General features: G+C 37.1%; 1 pseudogene; it reads right to left on the reverse strand.

The window, feature by feature from the left end:
* LOC107672230 (DNA-directed RNA polymerase III subunit RPC2-like) lies at positions 1–22,168 on the reverse strand (annotated as a pseudogene).
* Between the last annotated feature and the right edge of the window lie 502 nt (positions 22,169–22,670).

The following is a 22,670-nucleotide window of genomic DNA, read 5'->3' on the forward strand; positions in this document are numbered from 1 at the left end:
TCTTATTGATAAGATACAAGATGTTTAACAAAAATGAAATGACGACGTTTCAATGTTGTATGTAGTCCTTAATAATACTGTATCGCTCCTCTGTGCGTAAGCTTTGGTGAAATGCCATAATCACTCGCCTTCACTCATTGTATCGAGCCAGTTTGAGGCGGGGGATGATGTTCATGGATTGCAGTTCTTGGAAGAGCAGTTTGCAGGCATATGGAATTCGTAGAGATGACACATGGCATGAAGACTTGCAGTAATGACACCTGCAATAAACAGACAAAGTTCTCACCAATAAATCCCCTTTGATCCATTTAATAATTTAATAAAACTGCACTATCGTAATGGATTTTACTGACCATTCTGAATATCCCAGCAAGCCACACTGGCCACACACACATCCACCTCAAAAGCATCACTGGAGATCATCAGTCGCTCAAGCAGCAGCATGCTGGCTCCGTAGCCAATGAGACGGTCTCGTTCCATCTCTATTGGAGACCACCATCTCTGGAACACATCTAATAAACAATTTATTATCCTAAAGAATAAATATAACAAATCAAATTTCAGAGAACACATATGTTCGCCTTTCTTACCTAGTGAGTACTGCTCTCGGACCACGTGCTCTGGCATGCATTTTATCCAGCAACATGTGCTTTAATTTCTGATAATAGACTGGACCGAAGTAGATGTAGGCTTCGAGAGGTTCCCTAAGAGCAAATTACCAAAAAACTAATTAATTAATTACGGTAATGTGCAACAGAGAAAACACTCTGGTGGCTCTTTTGATTTTCGCAATATATAGAAATTCAAATACAATGTAGCTATTAATTTTAAAAGTATTCAAATCTTTATAAGATGACATTTTATAGGGTTCCATTAGTAAACGTGTTAATGGATTAACTAAAATGAACTAACAATGAGTAATTTGTTGTTTCTAGTTATTCATCTTTGTTAATGTTAGTTAATATAAACACAACTGTTCAATGTTAGTTAATGTTAGATTAGGTCCATTAAAAAATATTAACAGATACAACTTTTGGTTTCAATAATGTATTAGTACATTTTGAAATTAACATTAAGATTAATAAACGCGTTAGAAGTATTGTTCATTGTTAGTTAGTGTTAACTAAAGTAGTTAACTAATGTGTTAACATGAAACCTTATTGTAAAGTGTAACTTGAAGCATTAATAACTGAACTGTGAAACAAACTTGTATTGGTGAAATATAAACATGCAAATGAACAAAAGTGATGCTAAAGAACAGTTTTTACCCTGTGATGCCTGAGGTGACATAATCCTTGCCCTGGTAATTGTATCCATAGCGGATAAGATCCTCACACACGTCCTTCACTTTACTGCCCCCAAAAGCAGTGCAATAGTGAAAACGTCCATCCAGCACCCCTGCTTTACCAGCCAACAGCTCAATCAGCTTCCCAACCTGAAACAAATCAAAGCAGAGCTCATTTTATTCATTTGATTGCTTGTTTTCGAAGATTGATGCACATTCTAAACATTAATGTGATACAAGCTCAATTGCTCCTTGAAGGAAACTAATAAGTCCCCCCGCCCCCTCCCCGCAGCAGTGTAGATGCCCCAGTTTCCCCTTCCTAACAGTGCAGCTGTGAATGTGAGTGTGACATCATGTTGAGGTCACACACCGCTGCACGACAGTAGCCTTTACTGAGGTCACTCACAGAAAGAGCCGGAAGATCTTTGACCCCTCTCTGTCACTGAGAGGAATCTTTTCCTCAGTTCAAACAATTTCCTATATGACGGCCTGCTGTGTGCACCCAAACACAAGAGTTCAAAATTAGAAAGCATGGGGAAATTAATGTCTCTGAAAACTGACATTGTGAAATTTGCATAAACTGCACTGTATAAGACAACAAGACTTTGACAACCTTAGGTAAACAGGAGCATCCATTTCATAAATACTACCATTCAAACATATGTATTATATATATATATATATAATTTATTAGTATAACAAAAGATTAATAGTTTGATCAAAAGTGACAGCAAAGACATTTATAATGCTACACAAGATTTTCATTTACAATAAAGGTTTTCAGCATTGATAATAATAATAAATGTTTCTTGAACACGAAATTAGCATATTAGAATTAGAATGAAGGATCATGTGACACTGAAAACTAGAGTAACGGCTGCTGAAAATTCAGCTTTGCCATCACAGTAATAAATTGTATTTTAAAATATATTAAAATAGAAAACTCTTATTTTAAATGGAAATGTTACTGATTTATTTTTCTGAAATAAATGCAGCCTTGGTGAGCATAAGAGAATCAGAAATATTTTTTAAACATTTTACAGACTCAAACTTATGAATGGTAGTGTACATTAGGAGACCATTAAAAAAAAAATACACACACTTAAATCTGAGCCAAAATAAAAGTATTTGATTTTAAAAATCTCAGCTATCAAAGGAATATGTATTCACTGCAAAACAGCCAGCTGATGTATTTTATCCTGCTTATTACATGGCTAATTAACACATAAATATACTAAAATCTTGATTTTCATTAGTTGCCTGGGACACTACTCAGTTATAAAAATAACAGAATCATGTATTCCAGAAAACTGTGTAGCAAGGCATCTGAATAAAATCCTGAAATATTCAAAACACATTTTAAATTTTGAGGTTTAATATTAATTATGTATAAAAAAAATACTATCTTACTTGATGGGTTCTTTAAATGTTCTATATAAAATCATAAAAGTGTGTTCTTTGGAACAAGTAAATTCATTCAAATATAAACATCATATAATCGTACAGTCATTCTGAAGGGACAACCATGAGGGTTCATGATGATATCAGGGCAGATTCCTGAGTCACAGAAGGGCATGTCCTCTTGAGGAACGATCAGTCCACACACACCTGTTACAGAAAAAAACGTCCCATATTACAGATACATGAAATGCATGTAATTACTAAAGCTAGAATCAAAGACATCCCTATATTCAAATGGTCTGCAATAAATGTTAACTCCCACCTTGTCAGAGCTAACCTTTCCCATAAAACTTCATTGATTTTTGAGCGATTTCAGTCTCAAACAAATGCTTGATGAGAAAGTGAGGTTTGTGTAACTTTCATCTAGTCCAAAGGCCTATAAAGCAAATGTATTCAGGTCTGCTGAAGTGGAACCATTGGAAATTCAGACTGCAGGATGAAGTGAAAGTGGTCCAAAGCAGTCAGTGAGAGTGTAAATGTTTGCAGAGGAGCTCCTCACTCTTCCTGCAGCCACAGCAAACACATTATTGGGCCATTTGCAAGTGATAAAAGAGAGAAGAACGGGAGCAGGAAGTGAGGAGAGGTGCTTAGCTGGACAGTGAGAAGGGGATTATGCAGCAATGAATCAGCAAAAATCAATAATGAAAATAGAAAACAAAATTTATTATCGATTAATCAGGGATCCTCTGTTAGTGATGTCACATTACAGTACTGAAAGTTTAATTTTTCTCTATTTAAAAAAAGAAAAAGAAAAAAATGATTTATCTAAAACAACAACAACAAATTGTAACAGTTACACTACTGTTCAAGTGTTTGGAGTTTGTTGATTTTTTTTTTATGCTCACCAAGGCTGCAATTAATCAATGTTGATCTGATCAACAGTTGTGCTGCTTAATATATATATATATATATAGAGAAAACCATGAAACATTTTTTTCAGGATTCTTCGATGAACAGAAAGTTCTAAATAACAGTATTCAAATTTATTATTTTTTTTTGCAACCAGGTAAATGTCTTTATGGTCACTTTTGATAAATGTAATGCCTCCTTGCTGATTTAATCTTCCAAACAGTAGTGTATGTTTTAAAAATTTTTTTTTGCAGAATTTCCATATTTGAATACCAAATAAGTAGTCAAACAATATTAAGTTAAGAAAATAATTGTTAATCCAATAAATCTAAACAATAAATCAATTATCAAAACAGTTGTTAGTAGCAGCCCTAGTAGGTATAAGGATTTCCTGGTGCAAGAAGAGAGAAAGCGAGCAAGAGCGCAACAGAAGCAGAGAGGTAAGCGAGAGCGGTTCCCATAGGATAAAAGAGGCATGAAATCAGCAAAGAAAAGCAGGACAGCAGTAAGAGTCCATGGCCCTCCATCACCGGCTATACAGCCCCACTGTGGCGGCTCGCACAATGGACCCTGCCAAGACAGCTGTGTGAGTATCAGTGTGTGTGTGTGCTTCGGTGTGTGTTTGGGTCACCGGTAAATAATTAACCTATCGTTCTCCGGTGACCGGATCTTATGAGGGTGGTAGAGGCTGGTCAGAATGGGGGCGCAGGATGAGGGAGGGGTTTAAAATGAGTAAGACAAAACTCCCGTGAAACTTGCTGAAAGCCAATGACTCCAAACCACGATGGGACGTCTTTAATGGGCTTTCTTTTGCCCCAAAAGGTAGCCAAATCTCTTTCTTTGAAGTACAGCGTTCTCTCAAACAAATTTTCCAACAAAAAGCACCTAAAGTGCCCGTTTAGTGCGCACACAGGCGATGCATTAATTAAACCACCACAAACACTGAGAAGAAATATAGAAACGTAAATTAATTCCTGCTGAATGTTATTGTGTGGTTGGCAGCACAGTCACGCACCTCTGGAAAACAGCTCAACTTCACCAAGTGGGACCATTCAATAAAAGCCAGCCTCTAAATGCACAAAAGACATTCAAGAGAACGCCACTATCCTTCACAACAACAATTAGCTGCCCTGTGTTATCCTGGTCCACCGACACTTGCCTGCTCCTTTAAATACCAAAAGCTCCTTTAAAAACCAAAAGCTCCTTTAAAAAGAGCAGTAAATAGCATCTCGGGCGGTTTGCGACTAACCCCTCCCTGACTCCTCCTCACTGTCACGTCCCGTGATGAGTGCCAGTGGACGACCTCTGCTAATGAAATGAGTGAATTATGCATGGCGCCAGTTAACTCTCTGATTAAAACATCATACTGACCAGCTCTCTTAGCGGAGGTGCTCAGAAACAATGGGGGCTGTAAACACTTTCCCAGGACTGCGCTGCTGTAATAAATTTACATAGTCTGGCATGGGACAAAAAGTGAATTAATTGAAAAACAGGCAGTGGAAAAAAAGTTTAAGAGAATGGGAGGGCCAGCTGAGACGATACAACTTGGGCGTTGAACATAAAATGGACATCAAGTTTAGAAACATCTCTTCCCACTTGTTAATGAGACGGGCTTATTGTCTTCATTTTGGCACGGTGCTGGAGTGTCGTTTCATATGTTGTTATCTACTAAAGCAGAGGAAAAGATGCCAGCCTGGAAAAGGACAGGACGGACGATACTGTACCTTTCTGTCCATGTCGACTGCTGAACTTGTCTCCGATCTCTGGTCTACGCATCTGCCTGAGCAGGATCTTGATCAAGAAGGCATCCTCAGCATTGGAGGAGATCATCACCTTCTCAATGTAGGATTATGTCACTCCTTTGTACCTATAGAATGAAGAAATTAGGCATTTTGGTTGCTATTAGGCAAAAACAAAAAAACTTCTTTGGTACCTATAGAACGAAGAAAGTGGGCATTTGTGTGGCTTTTAGAAAACTAACTCAATTATCTCAAATAAAACTGTTGGAATATTGCACAGTGGGATTCTAGTTTAATTTCATCAGACAAATGGTTTCTTAGTGACTGGCATGTCTCTATATTGTGGTTGGCCTGGCTGGGCACTGCCCTCCAGTGGCGTTTGGGTGATGGTGGGCATTGACTTATTCACCAGCACCTGCTTGTTTTTGACCCTCTCACCTGTGAGGAATGTGACATAAAAAAATCAATACATATCCTTAGATCAACACAGTCAAGATTATTTGGCTGGAATGTCTTACCAGGCGAGCAGATGCCGTCAGCATCCAGGATGCTGTGTCTCCAGATGGGCTTGCGTGTTTCTGCATCCAGCGTTGGACCCATCACTTTGTCTGGTTAGTGTACCGCCTCAAGGTACACTTGGCGTTCTTGTACACCAGACATCTACCAAAGCCTAATGCAAGACAGAAGAACAATAGAAGACAATGAACAAAAGTGAAAACGATGGAAATTAATATATTCACTTCAGAATGCTACTGATAACTGAGCGAGTCTAAGCATTCAGCATTACTTGTTTAGCTCTTACCTCTGTCAAGAGAGGCCTTGTTGAGCACCAGGGCATCTTCTATGTCATACCCGCTGTAGCTCATTACAGCCACAGTGGCATTCTGGCCTGCGGGCAGCTTCTCAAAGTCAATCAGCTCAATGTTCTTCGTCTTCACCATAGGCTTCTGTGGGTAGGCCAGCAGGTACATCAGGGTGTCTATTCTGTTCCTCTGGTTATAGCCAATAGTACCTGATCAGAATCAAGTGATGAAATGAGGCATCACTCACTCAAAGGGGTTGAGCAAGATGCAAAAGAGGTAAAATACTGCCTTAGTGTATAAATTAATATTTTTATATAATATAATTTATTTTGGGCTTTTTGCCACTTTTTATTGGTTAATAAATATTATGTATTGTGTATTATGAAGTGTTTAACAATACTGCTCTGACCGACATACTCGGTCAACAAATGAAAGAGTATTGGCTCTAACCAGTTCACTTGATTGGCTCTGTGACTCTCTCTTCTCTCAACCTGTAGCTGGTGTGTGGTGAGCGCACTGGCGCCGTTGTCCTGTGGCTGCCATCGCATCATCCAAGTGGATGCTGCACACTGGTGGTGGTTGAGGACAGACCCCCCCACATGATTGTCTTCTATTGTTCTTCTGTCTTGCATTAGGCTTTGGTAGATGTCTGGTGTACAAGAACGCCTGAGGCGGTACACTAACCAGACAAAGTGATGGGTCCTGTAGCTGGTGTGTGGTGAGCGCACTGGCGCCGTTGTCCTGTCTTTGGGTGTACAGCAATACACAATAAAGCGCTATATAAATGCATCATTCATTCATTCATTCAATGAAAGAGTAGTTTACCCAAAAATGAAAATTGTCATTATTCCCCCTTCATGTTGTTCCAAACTTGTCTGACTTACTTGCTTCTACAGAATAAATCAACAAAATAAATAAAATCATACAGGTTTGGAACAGCATGAGGGTGAATAAATAATAACAACAATCATTTTTTGGGAGAACTATCCCTTTAACAATAATACATTACCATAAACTAACATTGAACAATACTTTAAAATTGTTTATAATTCTAGGCTAATAATATGTAAATAATGTAAATATTTTTTTAGTTTTCATTATTAATAAATGTATTAACTAATGTTAATTTGTACAGCTTAAAATGTTCATTTCTACAAATACAAATAGGTTTTTAAAACTATCCAAGACTAATAAATATTGCAAAAGTATTGTTCATTATTTCATGATAGCCCCTGCATTAGCAAATGTGAACATATAGAGAGCTTCATTGTTACCAGAAAGGCCTTTACAATTACCAATAAGGGTTTTCTTAACTTGAGGGGTTTGTTGCAACTCAATTCAATGCTTTTCAAACAATATGAAACAGATAATGCACATCTGATCACATTTAACCAACTGTCTGAGAGTGGTGTTGATGTGAAGGCTGGTGCTGGCAGTGTTAAAATCTCTGTGGTGGAGGTTTAGCAATGGCAGAGATGGAGCGGGGACGGGGGGGGTGAGGTTAAAGCAAAATAGCCGCCGTCCCTTGAGGCCTTGACATTTGTCAGATGCTATTACTCTACAATCAGGGTACAAGCACACAGTGTGTGATAATAGGGCTGGGGCCACACAACTGGATTTGCACATGTATGGGGCTGTCCGCCCAGAAAAAAAGAAGACAAGGTCTAGGATATTGCACCAAATATAGTCGCAGTCTCAGTGGTTTTGTAATGGGGGTGGTGGCCAGGAGAGGTTTAAGTAGTTTGGTAACCAGGACAGCGGAGTGTGTGTGCTCTCTTTTTTTTTGGTCAGGTTTTTTTTTTTGGTTGATAATACTTCTCACGTTAGTTCTTGCCACTTGAAAATGCTTTTATAAATGTGTATATGCTTCTCCGGCTTTGTGAGCATTAACAATTCTTTTTCTTAAGTCTAAACTAATTTCTTTTGTCTTTGCCATGATGACAGTACATATTATTTTACTAGTTGTTTTTCAAGATACTAATCCTCAGTTTACAGTGCAATTTAAAGGCTTAGAGGATTATTTAGGTTAATTAGGCAAGTCATTGGACAACAGTGGTTTGTTCTGTAGCCAATCAAACAGATAATTTCTTATGGGGGCTAATAACATTGACCTTAGCAGTTTTTTTTATTTCAGGCAAACTGAAATAAAAAAGGCTTTCTCCAGATGAAAAATATTATAAGAAATGCTGTGTTAAAATTCCCTTGCTCTGTTAAACATCACTTGGGAAATATCTGAATATTGAAATTTCATAGGGGGGCTAATAATTTTGTCTTTACACACACACACACACACACAAACACACACACAAAAGCGGGTCTACGCAAGCAGGCGATGTTTGATGTCCACATACATACAGAATGTGGTGTGTGTGTCAAAAGTTTTAAATGCCAGTGTGAAGGTGAGTGTGTCTGTGAGTGAATAGGAGTGTGTGTTTGGAAGTGGATGTTTGGAGATGGAGACTGTAGTAGTCTTACCCATAGCACACTGGTAGGTGTTTCTGGGGGACTGGTTAGGATGAGGGTAAGGAATCAAACCAGCACAGACCCCCAGCAGCGTGAACGGTTCGATCTCCAAATGGGTCATGTCCCTGAATAAAACACACATAGCTCAGCCTGTATTTTTATATTGTTTATTTATGAGAAATCTATTTTTGGGTCTATATGGATGCCATATATAGTGGCTCTAAACAGTATCTGGACTCTTTGGATATATAAGTGTCCAAATGTAATGTTAGAAAGGCACCAATATTATTTTTGGCCAATACTGATAATAAATCAATAAATAATTATTATCATGATATTGCTGTTAATAAAATTCTTTAGTATTTATCTAAAAAATAAAACTCTAAAAATAAAATAATTTTAAATGAAACAAGTGAATTCAGGCATCACCGCATTATAATGTACAATATGAAAAACGCACATTCCCATTGGGATTTGCTAATTCACATTTAACAGCATTAATAATTCAATTATTAGCGTTATTAGTTAAAGATTTAAGTGAACAATACACGATGATAAAGGTAATCTAAATATTGTAATAAAAATATGGGAGTGCATGTAATTAAATATCCAGTATCAACAATACATCTACATTAAAATGTAGCTACATTTTTACATTTTTAATAAAAAATATATACAATTATTAATTAAAATTCTGTAATATTGACGTAATGAAAATGGTACAGATATACAAGCTTCCCTACAGTTTTAGAGTCATTACATTAAATAACAAAACAAGACACAAGGTAACATTTACTTAAATAATATTACACTTTTTTTAAGATTTATTTTTGGCGTTTTTGGCTTTATTGTGATAGGACTGCATTTTAGACAGGAAGCGAAGTGGGAGAGAGAGAGAGATGGGGGACGGGATCGGGAAAGGTCTGCAAGTCGGGAGTCGAAATTGGGACGCCCGATGCGCAACAGCACTATATGTCGGCATGCTGCCCTCGAGGCTATTGGTGCCAACTTACACTTTTTTTTTTTTAAGCTAAACACTTTGCAGATGTGTTTTCTATTGCAATGACAATCACAAATTAGTGGTATGTGTCCAAATGCTTTTAGGGCCTGAATTAAGTGGCTTAAATTAAGTACTCACTTGGTGATCATATGCTCATATAAAGCAATGTTACAGTTATTTTCCTCATTTACATCCAAATACTCCACCAGACTCTCATGAAGGAAGTCCTCAAACGTTCTACAGGGAAAAGTGGGTGGTAAGAACACAATGAGAAGACATGCATAAGACAATCCCGAAACTGCATACTGGACTCTTCATTCAAATGTAATTTTCAAATATTGATTGGCTTCAAATGCACCTGTATCCCTGAGACAATTTCTCAATGTGTTTGTTCTTCACAGCTGGCTGTCCGTTCTTCACAATGATGTAGGGTCTACCAGGAGCACACAGAATGCAATTCAAATGTGTCTGTGCAACATACGACAACTAACAACATTGGTTTTAAAACAGTTTATATTCCAAATGGATTTTAATTATGTGATATAAAAAAACACTGACTAGTACCTGCACAAACGGCCCCCATCAGAAGAAATATATACACATCGGTCGGTCAAGTTGGTTGAAATGGACACAAACTCGTTTATAAAACCTGCTCTACGCATCAGTCTGAAGGTGTAAACTCTGCAGGACACCGGCCCTCCAGGACCGAGTTTGGACAGCCCTGGTGTAGACCAACTTCTGATGGTCTCTGATCACTCCAAGAATGTTACCTAGAAAGAAACACGTTTTATTTCCTGAGCAAAAAAATTATTACTTTCATATATTTTTACCATGATTTTACCAAAACACCCACTACATTTTCATTCAATGTAGCAATAGGTCATACACCATAAAAATGTTGTCAGGCATAATTTAGAACAAGAATCATTACATGACTTTAAAAGACTATTTAACATTAAAAGACTATTTATGGATCACAAAAACTAATTTATATCTTTACCAATCTTTCCTTCAAACCACCAAGTTTTAACCAAGAAGTTTTTAATCATTTAAAATATAATATAATTTATAATATAATTCAGTACAGGTCAGAATAAGCATGTGTTCCATTTTTACATAATATATCAGTTATACTGAATCTCGATTGATCATTATATTAATGTACTGTGCCATTTTATACAAATGTTTAAATTATTTTAATTTTAATTAAAATTTTTACTAAAATGGATGATTATTTTTGAAAATAATATATATATTTATATTGGAACCTAGGTATATTCACGAACACAAAAAAATAACAAAAAGGAAATATGCTGTACCATAAACTAATTAAAGATTTACATGTGTAAATGTGCGACAGCAGTATTAATGCACTTTCAAAGAAAAGGTTTTGGCTTGTTTGAACGATAAGAGAGACCCACTATGGTGCCACCCAGATGCATACACAGCCTCAATGTTGTGTGAGTCACTTTGTGGGCAAGCATGTTTGTGGATTAACTTGGGAGGGATTGTATTTATTTATGCATTGACACCTGCTGTGTTTGCTAATTAATTAGCCACAGTGACGGCCTGTGTAATTTGTAACTTATCAAGGCTGTGAAAAACATATACATGAATTAATTAGTGGGGTGAATTTTCTGTGAAATGACATTAAAAAGTAATCAATGGCACACCCTTTTGTAGTATGAGCGGCAGAAGTTCATTTGAATATTATTCAAATGCCTGCAGCCTGTCTGTGTGCTTGAAAATAAAAGGGGGAAGAATGTGCTGTTTGGCTTTTGTTCTGTCTGTGTGCGTGCATATACCATTGAGGAAGACGAGGAAGACAGTGGGGTAGGACAACTCCTCTCCACACAGAAGGTTGACGTCCTCCACTCCCAGGTTGAAGGCCAGCTTGATGATGGGGCCGTCCTCCATGTCTGTAGTGATGTGGGTCATCAGATCCAGATTTTTTACCAGACCACAAGCCTAGAAAACAATCAAACAGCTGTGAGAATCTAAATGATTTTAATAAACACAATAAATCAGTGGCAAACCAATATGGCTTTTTCAGTGGCCATTGCTGCTCTATTCCATAAAAATAAGTAATTGAATTAATTGTATAAGTGACTGCACTTTCATTGCATGGAAATAAGCAGTGTGAATATACTTCAAAATTTGACAAGATGATGGTGTTTTATAAATGAGGAACACTGACCTCTCCTTCAGGTGTGTCTGAGGGACACAGCATGCCCCACTGGGAGGGCTGGAGGGAGCAGGGACCGCTAACCTCCCTGGTTTTCTCAAACTGAGAGGAGATCCTGGTCATCATGCCCAGGGCTGAGATGTAGGAGAGGCGGGAGAGAACCCGAGTCACACCCTGCCTGTCCATCTTAAACCTCTTCAGGGACCAATTCCCCTGGAAGACACATTACTTAATTACATTTTTGGAGGAAAAACTATATTTTCTGATATGCAGCAGCAGTGTTTTTATTGTTAGCTAAAATCAAAAATAAAAAAATTAAATGGTTAAAAAAGTATTTAAATCATTTTCTGTAAATGTAATAAAGCTGAAATCAAATAACTATTAGATAGATTATTAGATAAGAAATGCAGCTTTGGTAACTAACTGAAAGTTTAAATTGAAATACTAAATTTACTAAAACTGAAATAAAAATTAAAGCTGTATAGAAAATATTTTAAAAGCAAAAATAACGACAAAAGACCATAAAATTACTAAAACTCAAACTAAAATAAACTGAAAATAAAGCTAATTCAAAACAGTATATACAGTGGGTACGGAAAGTATTCAGACCCCCTTAAATTTTTCACTCTTTGTTATATTGCAGCCATTTGCTAAAATCTGAATACTTTCCGTACCCACTGTAAATAACACTAAAACAACACTGTGCTGCAAATCTTGAATTACATACACTACTAGTCAAAAGTTTAGACATGCCTGCCTGAATTTGCTTCTTATGATCTTAAAAATTTTAATAAAATTAATTTAATGTTTTACAGACAAATCTAAACTGTGACAACATAAGATTTCACTTAAATTTATTTTTAAATTGTTATTATTTCTATTATTTTTTTAATCAATGCATTGGTGTGGATAGTGAAACAAACATGGAAACTTCAGCAATACTGTTTAATTAAAAAGCATCCCAGGTGGACACTTCCTGATCTGTCTTGCCCTGTGGACCGGTGACAGATGGACCGCTGAGGGTCTGGACTCACAGAAGAGATAGCATTAACCATGCCGTTAGTGATCTGGTCCTGTCTCATGTGCTTCACCACATCAAACTGAGCTGCTCTCTGCTTGGGGATGATCTGGTCAGCGATCTTCTTCAGCTCTGAGTTGAACTTCTTGAACAGATCCTCAAACAGCAGTGACAGGAGCTTAAGGAACACAGAGACAAAGCGTGATTCATTGAAAAGGGTACAAAACAAAAACTGTTTTATCTTTCAACCACAACGCTACATCATATATTTATAATCCAGTCATTAACAACCAAAATTATCACATCAACAGAAAAGAGAAAAAAAAAAAAGGACAGCCAACAGATGACTTCATCTCGTCGTTTGAATCCCAAGTGCTGTCTTTTCCAGATAACTTGTTTTTATTAACTTTATCTGGCTCTAACCCTCCCTCTCTCCATCTTCTTAGCCCAGATTTAATAAACAGGTGTTTCCACGCCGTGATAAATTTGACCTGGCCTCTCATTCTGAGAAGGGTCTGGCTGCAGCTGGCGCTTGCACTCTCAGACACTTGCACTTCCGCTAGCGACGTCACTTGCAGTCTTTATTATTTTTTATTTTGTTCTATTTATTGATTACTTTTTGTTTGAATCTCTCAACATTTTACAACAGTAGCCAGGTGGTGAAGACAAGAAAAAAGAAACTAAATTACGAAGTCACTTGCAATCACCACTTGCACTCTCCGATACCTGCGACATCACTTGCAATTGACACAAATCGTGCGTGTTGCCAATGAGTGTCTGAGAGTGCAAGCGCCAGCTGCAGCCAGACCCTTTTGCTCATTCTCAGATTTTCTTCAATAGAAGCCCCTCCCCTTCTGTTTTACATTTGCATATGCGAAAATAAACATCCTCACTGAAAATTAATAAAGAAATTAAGCTTCCACAGCCCAGCCAGGCCAATTAGTTGAATGTCAGGGAATTGTAAATGACGAGAAAGGGGATTGGAGGTGCATGTGCGTGTAAAGCCCCGCTGAAAGGGTTCCTGTCACTCACTAACTCCGAATTGCTCACACACTAACGTAAGCAAGCGCGTGCACACATAAACACACCCCACCTCTGTGCAGGCGGGGGGGAAATTAAAGGACTTAAGACAGCGGTAATTATATTATCACAGTCGGGCTGGTGGATTAGCTCAATCGCTCCAGTCAAGGCGGCTATTCTTTTGTCATAGCCGAGCTAAATTATAATAAAGTGGAGAAATCCCTGAGATTGGCTGGGCTGCAGTCGGGCGTTGCTGCCACGTATCTCGCCCGCAACAAAAGCGGGTCGGCTGGGAATGGAAGGGAAGGCAGAAGCATGGGGGTGCGGATGAAACAAAGCACTGTGAAAATAATGAGGGTATTATAATGACAAGCAACAAAAGGGAAACAAAAGGGAAGGTGAGGGATTGGGCGCTAGCCAAGCCTGTATCTGCTGGTTTTGGCTTCTGATCAGTTTCATAAGAGGCCAACAGTGTGTTTAATGAGAAAAAAAAGAGATCAGTTATGTTAGACAAAAAATTTTTGTGCGCACAAGCGAGACGGCACCCACATCCAGGATGTAATATGAAATCTGCCGTACAGGAGCAACAATCTCAAAAGAGATACTAACAAACATTATGCGCACTAATCTTCAGCTCCCAAATACATACATGGCTGTGCCCAGCAGGACAAAAACAGATAAATAAACACTAGCATTATCATAATTAACGGCCTGAGCTTGGAGGGGCTGTCAGTCATTCTTAATAGAATTAGAGGGGGTGTGAATGGAAAAGGCAGACAGAGATGGATGGAGGAGAGCGATGGATGGATGGATGGATGGAAAATGGTGTTGCACATTGTACTTTCTTCTGAAGTGAATATTTCATGAGCCTTACATTCATCTGTGTGGATGCCAAGCAGTTAGAAACATTAGACATGACAAAGGCAGCTGAGGTTTGAGCAGGATGTGACACTGAGCACCACATTTGTCAATTTTTTTGATAGTAATGAAAGGGGCAAGATATTTTTCAGACCAGATTCGAACGTACTTCTCTCATATGAACAGAGCTCAATAAACCAACCAAATGCCATTTCTGAACTCATCAACATTTTGAAGAGCAGGGTTGCAGGATAAACACCATAAAATGCCGTTTAAAAGTAGGCTCTTTTGCTCACCAGGGCTGCATTTATTTGATTAAAGTTACAGTAACAACAGTAACATTGGGAAACATTATTACAATTTAAAATAACTGTTTTATTATTATTATCAATGTTGGAACTAGTTGTGCTTCTTAATATTTTTATGGAAATTCATTTATTTGAAAAAAAAATCTTTACTGTCACTTTTCATTAATGCATTCTTTCAAAATAAAGGTATTCATTTCTTTTAACAATAAAATCTTACTAACCCTAAACATTTGAATGGCAGTGAATAAGGCTGCTGTAGAACTGAGCACTTTATGCATGTGTCGCTGTAGTTGTATTGGAGAAAGCTAAATGATTATGTGCAGAGGTTATAGAAGACCTGTTATTAAACCCTCTAAGAGGCAGATACCTGGCCAGCCAACTCCAGACGTTTGTTTCCATAGTAATCGCGATCGTCCACTTTGTTGTCCTCTTGAGCGAGAATCACTCTACGCACCATCACAGCGAGGTAGATACACTTAGCTCGAAAGTTAAACTCTTTTACCTGGAGACACAAAATTTGACAGGTCCAAGTTACAAACAGCCAACAAATGTAATACTCTGATTTAACTGCATATCATGGAATAAAGGCAATCAAAGGAAGAATGAAGGCATGGGGAAGATTATTCAGGATGTGGGGATAACGGGCACTTTAAGTTAATTCAAAAATGACATACAGGTACATGGGTGAGGATAGTAGAGGCTAACAGCTCTCTGGCCTCTTCCGTCTTGGTTTTCTTAGGGCCGCTCCACATACGCTGACGCCTCACTTTACTACCAATGTATTTTAGTGCCTGAAAGGAAACAAAAAGTGCACACAGAAGAGTCATTAAGATGCAACGTTTCGAATTTTTCGAATCACTATTCTCTTGTATTTAGACTTGATGGCAGTTTTGCATTTCAAAGTATGTTATGAAGAATTAAGTTATAAAGAATGAGAAGCATAATGTTTTAGAGCCTCAATTAATAAGATTAAATGCATCAAATCAAAGCATTTAATCTGGAGTGACTGAGCTGGTGCAGGGTTCACTGGCTTTCTAAAGGGGTATCAGAGAACTGGGCCCCTCCATAATACACACACACCTGAGCCAGCGACTTGTTTTGCTCCAGAGGTCAAAAGTCACACAGACTAGGTTTCTCCTTTAGACCACCCACTTTGAGCCATGGAATGATGTGCAATTGACAAGTACCACTCCTCAAAGTTGTGCTAAAACTACTTAAAATGTTTCCTGTGTATATTGTGAGAAATGCATTAGCTGCTATGATATAATGTCACAACTACTTAAAAATCCTCCATCCCAGTGCGAATTTTCTTTCAAACCTGAATAACTTAAAAACAACAATAAAAAAAAACAATAGTATTATATTAAAATAATTGACAAATGACTGTTGTATACATACAATTGTAATATATGTACATACACATGCAAAATATAAAATGTAAATTATATATAAACACGTAGACTTTCAAAAGTGGAGTCTGTAATATCTGTGTTTTGCAAAGTACAACAATTTAAAAGTTCAAAACAGCATTTATTTAAACAGAAATCTTTCGTAAAATTGTAAATGTATTTACTGTTACTTGATAAATTTAATGCATCCTCGCTGAATAAAAGTATTAATTTTTTTCAAGAAAAAAAAATCTTGCTGACCCCAACTTAAATGTTCTGTAATCTCAAAAATGCCACTAGTCCAATAACTTTCAATTCAATCACATTTTGTGTTTAAATGCAATAAGCAAGGCTGCCCTTGGTAGTCATAAATCTTTTATTTTCAATATAGCTTAAAACTCTTGACCGATTCTCAGTCCTAATAACATCTTATCTAACTGAGGTCTGCTCAAGTCAATTGGTGCACACATGCAAGCTCATTAGCAGACCTTTGATGAGGCCCACACAATGTCACAACCATGTAAACAGGCATTCACATCCACTCAGACACAGGTTGCTAGGATGCAGATATGGTCCTTGCTGACCCATTGTTGGGTCTTGCAGTGAATAATACATCTAAGATTCGGCAAACTGTGCCTCAGCATTTGATAATACACCTCAAAAGTGGATACTTGGTTATTGAAAGCTTGAAGGTTTTAAACCTTCTTTAATCAAAGGTATTTGGTAATACTTCTAGTAACATTTAGCTTAACATTGTTGTTTTGTATGTGTTACCCATTTACAGGCAATGCAAACCACTCTTATAAATTATAGCAGAGATTTTGTCAGAGGTACCGGAGTTTGGGTGAATATTTGGGCCTTCTGACACTCCTACAAACTGGGAGCAAATGCAGCCATGACATGTTCCTCCGTGCCAATCATCTGAACTATCTCCTGATCACTCTCCACTCCCATGGCCTGATGAATGACAGAGAGATTAAAAGTGAAATAATCAAGTAAAATCAAGTATATCAAGTAAAATAAGAAACACAATGTGTATACAGTTGTATATTTACAGCAAAGAGATTGCAATTGTATTCAACACACACAAAAAAAAAACAGAGCATGTAGGACCCTGCTCTAATGCAAAGGTGAATATGGTGCCACAGGCCTCGATGACATTTATTTATGCTAATAAGGGACTGTGGGAACAGGACTGGGTGGATCACAGTGCTTAAAGGTCTCCCAACGTTTGGCACGGCTGCTGTGTTGCAAGGAAATCCCGGTGGAATGTGCTGTGGATGGACAAGTGCAAAGCAAACAAGCTCGACAGCCGATTTACTCCTCGCCCTGTCCCTAACCGATCTGACCCATATGTTTAGAGAGAGCCTGGGGTGAGGGATTTAGGAAAAACATCCGTCATAGTACAAGCCGGTCCCCTGATATGAGCTCTAATTAAATATCTGTTTCAACTGTCAGGTTATATTCAACACAGTGTCAATGAACAGAAGACACATAATTCAAAATGCATAGAAAGGAAGCATAAATACTAAAACAATTTAAATGCTATCAAATGCTTTAGGAAAGATCTTGTAAAAAAGATTTGGTCATTTTATGACAAATGTATCATATGACACATTTCAATAGATGCTTAAAATATCCTAACAGCAAGTAATGGTAAAATATTAGAGAATAACATCACCAGCGAGTTCTCTCGGACATATTAAATAGACATTGTTAAACAGATGCTGATAGGTCAATAAAGCGGTTCAAATTCCATCCTACATTATGAATACAGTCACAGCTAAAGCTATATGAAGCCATTTCATTAACTAAAGAGACAGTACCATTTTAAGTTCGGGGTTTGTAAGAAATTTTAAGGTCTTATGCTCACCAAGGCTGCATTTATTTATCAAAATTAGAGTAAAAACAGTAATAGTGAAATATCATTACAGTTTATATTTATTACAAATATATTTAAAAAAAACTTATTCCTGTGATGCAAAGCTGAATTTTCAGCAGCAATTATTTCAGTCTTCAGTGTCACATGATCCTTCAGAAACCATTCTAATATGCTGATTTGCTGCTCAAGAAACATTTCTTATTACTATCAATGTTGCAAATAGTTGTGCTGCTAAATATTTTTGCTGAAAACGTCATACGTGATTTTTAGGATTCTTTGATGAATAGAAAGTTCAAAAGAGCAGCATTTATTTGAAATGGAAATCTTTTGTAACATTTTAAGTGTCTTTACTGTTATTTTAGGTCAATTTAATGCACCCTTGCTGAAAAAAGTATTAATTTCATTTTTATTTTTTAATTACACCGAATTTTTGAACGGTACTGATATAATACAATTTAGCAATACTTTTAAATGTGTGTAATTGGTTTTCAGCCAAGTTGCACTGTATTCTGTATTCTTTGTTAATGTGCGCCATCTGCTGGTTGAGAACAGCATGTGGCCTAAATAATGAAACTGTGTAATAATCTAAACCAGTGGTTCTCAATTCCAGTCCTCGTGTACTACTGCTCTGCACATTTTGTTTGTATCTGTTATCACTTCAGCAATTGTTCTATTCGGCCGCATGTGCCCTGCGAAGTAGACATCACAGGATATTGATGATTACATTTCGAGTTCCATTCAAAGGGCATTAAAGTGTGCGAGAAATGAATTTAAATTGTATATTATGTCACACTTCTCAAAGTCAAAGTCACTTTTATTGTCACATCACCACAGCACATGTGCCTTGGTGAGTGAAATTCTTGGGAGCGTGCTCCAGACAGTGCAGAAACAATTTACATATAAACATACAGACCTCAACAGATGACAATGTGCAATATGCACATACATATAGTCAGTACACACAGTGTACTATTAGACATACTTACAGTTAGCACTACACATTATACACAGTATGTACATGCAGTTAGCAATACACATTTATACACAGCATGTACACATTCTACATTATGTAGACATATATACACAAAATATGCGAAGGTGCAGCCATGCTCGGCGCCATCTTGAACCATCATCCATTCTCTAGTAAGTTTAATCTGTGTGTGAAGACGCTGCAGGCCGTGGCGTAGCGCAAATCCATGACTGAATGTTGAAGTAAATGGACTTCCTGTTCTCAGGGAGTAAGAAGCAAAGAACACCGTGTAGGGACCATGTCAATCAGAACACAGTTCATGCAGGAAGCTCTCTTCTCACGAGCTGGTTATCTGAATCAGGTGTGTTAAATAAGAGAGACATGCAAAATATGCAGAGCAGTGGTATGCGAGGACTGGAATTGAGAACCAATGACCTAAACCATGAGAAGTGCAAGTATTATATGGCTTTCTTTGTCAACTTCATCATGCTTTAAATCACCATCTTTAACCACATTCTCACCTTAAAGATGATAGCAATAGGTGCATCCTCAGAGAGGGTGTTGTGCTTTAGGTAAAAGCGGCCCTGTTTCACAATCATGTTGGTTCTGTTCTTTTTCTCATGAGTAGAACTACAAATCAGAGACAAAAGACAAATATATGAGCACACAACTAGAGCTTTAAAAGGTGTACTTCAAATGAAGTTTAATATTATTACTTAAACAGAAAAGCAAATTCCAGCACCTGGTGACCTAGGCTCCCACTAAACCTTTGCGATCTTGCTCCACAATGATGCGGTTCTTTGATAACTGCTCCTGAATGAGAATGACTTTTTCTTGCCCTATTACAATGAAATAACCACCTGTACACATACAAATCCTGTATCATACATATGCACCATGACCTGCTCCCACACGTATGAGCTTCAGATGGGATTATCTGCATCAAACTATGGCATACAAACAACCAAACATCACTGAGACAGTCTGAATACTACGATAATCTACCTGGATCCAGGGGACATTCATTAAACTTGTAGAGAACTTCATCGGCGTCTTTCCTGTCAATACACAGTTGGAGCTTCGCAGCATTATTGGCATCCTATTATAAAAATTAAAAAAACACAAAAACAAAGACAAAAAGAAAAGTGCATTAAAAATTGCTAGGGAAAACAAAATGCATATTAAGAGGTGTCTGCAAAGCTTTTAGCCCACACATAGGTAACTTCCAATAGGGAGAGCATTGCGAATGATCGGGTATACTCTATATCCACAGTGATAGGGGCTGAATACGTCATATTTCTCAGACGACACTAGTGGTTAAAAAGCACAATCATCATGAGCAAATACTGCCATCTTGATCTTTTTTTTTTTTCTTCAAAAAGCTTTTAAGTTTGCTTTAAATGAGAATATTCTTTAGGCCACAGATAAAGATGTTATCTCATGTGGCGACACCTGTCTGGTTACATTAAAGCTTTCTTCTACATCAGGCATGCCAACGTAGATATTGAGATATCTAGGGACAGATGAGGTGTAACATGCAGTGTTGGATAACTAAAACGATTAAAAATCATTTTTAGTCATTGAAATTAAGCTGATATAAAATGAAACATAAATATAAGATTTAAAAAAGAGAAATGTTGCCTTGTCAACTGAATATCCTTACTTCTGATACCACATTGGGTCAGCATCACTTATGATCTTCTCGTTCACCTTCATTATCTTTTTTTATCTGGAGAGATTAGTAGATTAGGTTTATGCTACAAAAGCTTTTTGTCAATATCAAATTGTTTTGCTGGAAAAAGAAATTAAATCCATAATGTGATGTCATGGAAACCACAACTGACAATAAATGTATTGCATTTACAGTATATGTAGAGAACTCTGTACCATCTTTAAACAAGTCAACAAACCTCTACATCGATGAAGTAATTGAAGGAATCAATGTGCTGCTTAACTAAGCCTTTAACCTAAAAACAAAAATTAATAATAATAATAATAGTAAAAAAAAAAATGACATGAACAAGAAATTTGAGGCTTTAAATCAGTGCTGTCCAAACTCGGTCCTGGAGGGCCGGTGTCCTGCAGAGTTTAGCTCCAACCCTAATTAAACACACCTGAACCAGCTAATCAAGCTCTTACTAGGCATAGAAACTTCCAGTCAGGTTTGTTGAGGCAAGTTGGAGCTAAACTCTGCAGGACACCGGCCCTCCAGGACCGAGTTTGGACAGCCCTGCTTTAAATCATTCAACATAATTCTTTCTGGATCATAAGAATGTATGTATAAGAAGAAAAGAGCATGTATATAGATAGTTGAGAAATAACACAAATAAATTACTTTGCGATTCAACATCAAGATTTTACATTTTTCATCTTTTTTTTTTTTTAAATCAACTTTTATATATAATCAAACAAGTTATTTTTGAGGTTCACTTAAATACTTCTGTGGTGAGACAAATTAAGTCCAAGTATGTATTTCTTTGATTAATATGACGTAATAAAATTGCATGAATAATAACTACACAAGTTGAAAATGTTGTTTAATATACTTTTAAACTATTTATTCTTTAAAACAGCACAGCATGCCTATCCATATGCTACTGTCAGATCATATGTTTCATATGTTGCATTTATTATGATGATTCTCATGATGACGCTGGCTATTTTACCTTCAAAAAGGCTGGAAGCAGCTTCCACTTTTCCTGCAATACAGAAGAGGATATGGGGATTTTATAACTAACAAATATATTACCGTTTGCTATTTTATGACAGTTGTACTCATGCCACTACTCACTCACCTCCACAGTCATTTCCCCAAACTCCTCCTGCAGCATGTCTGTTATTAGTTATGATGGCAATAAACCGCAAATGCGAATAATATCATATAAGTTAGGAAACCATCATACACGCCGGAGCCAGGTGAAACACACCCCGAACGGAAGTTTGCGCTACACGTGAAAGTGTGAGGTGTAGCATGAAAATCAGACCGGGGAGGAACGCACGTGGACGTATGTATTCCGACCGACGTCCACGTTTTTTTTTCTTTCTCCCTAATGTAACTAAAATCGTTATTTAAACAGTATGAACTCACTAACAGAATTAGATAAGCACATTTTTTTGACACTGACCATGTATACAATAAGTCAAATGTTCTTACTTTTTGTATTACCGTAATCAATTATTGTATTAACTTGTAAAGTAGAAGCATTTTCACAAGTGAACATTTGGAGATACTGTAGTCACCATCTTTTTCGTAATTGGTAATGACATTCTTTTTGAATGTAATAATTTATTTATGTTTACATAATTAGTCCTGTGGTGTGACCAGTGTTGGGGAAAGTTACTTTTAAAAGTAATGCATTACAATATTGCGTTACTCCAATTACATAACTCGCGTTACTTGTAATGCGTAACCCCCAACACTCGGTGTGACAAATTAATTTC

The sequence above is a fragment of the Sinocyclocheilus anshuiensis genome, unplaced genomic scaffold (genome assembly GCF_001515605.1).
Source record: "Sinocyclocheilus anshuiensis isolate Anshui unplaced genomic scaffold, SAMN03320099.WGS_v1.1 scaffold997, whole genome shotgun sequence".
Lineage (NCBI taxonomy): Eukaryota > Metazoa > Chordata > Actinopteri > Cypriniformes > Cyprinidae > Sinocyclocheilus > Sinocyclocheilus anshuiensis.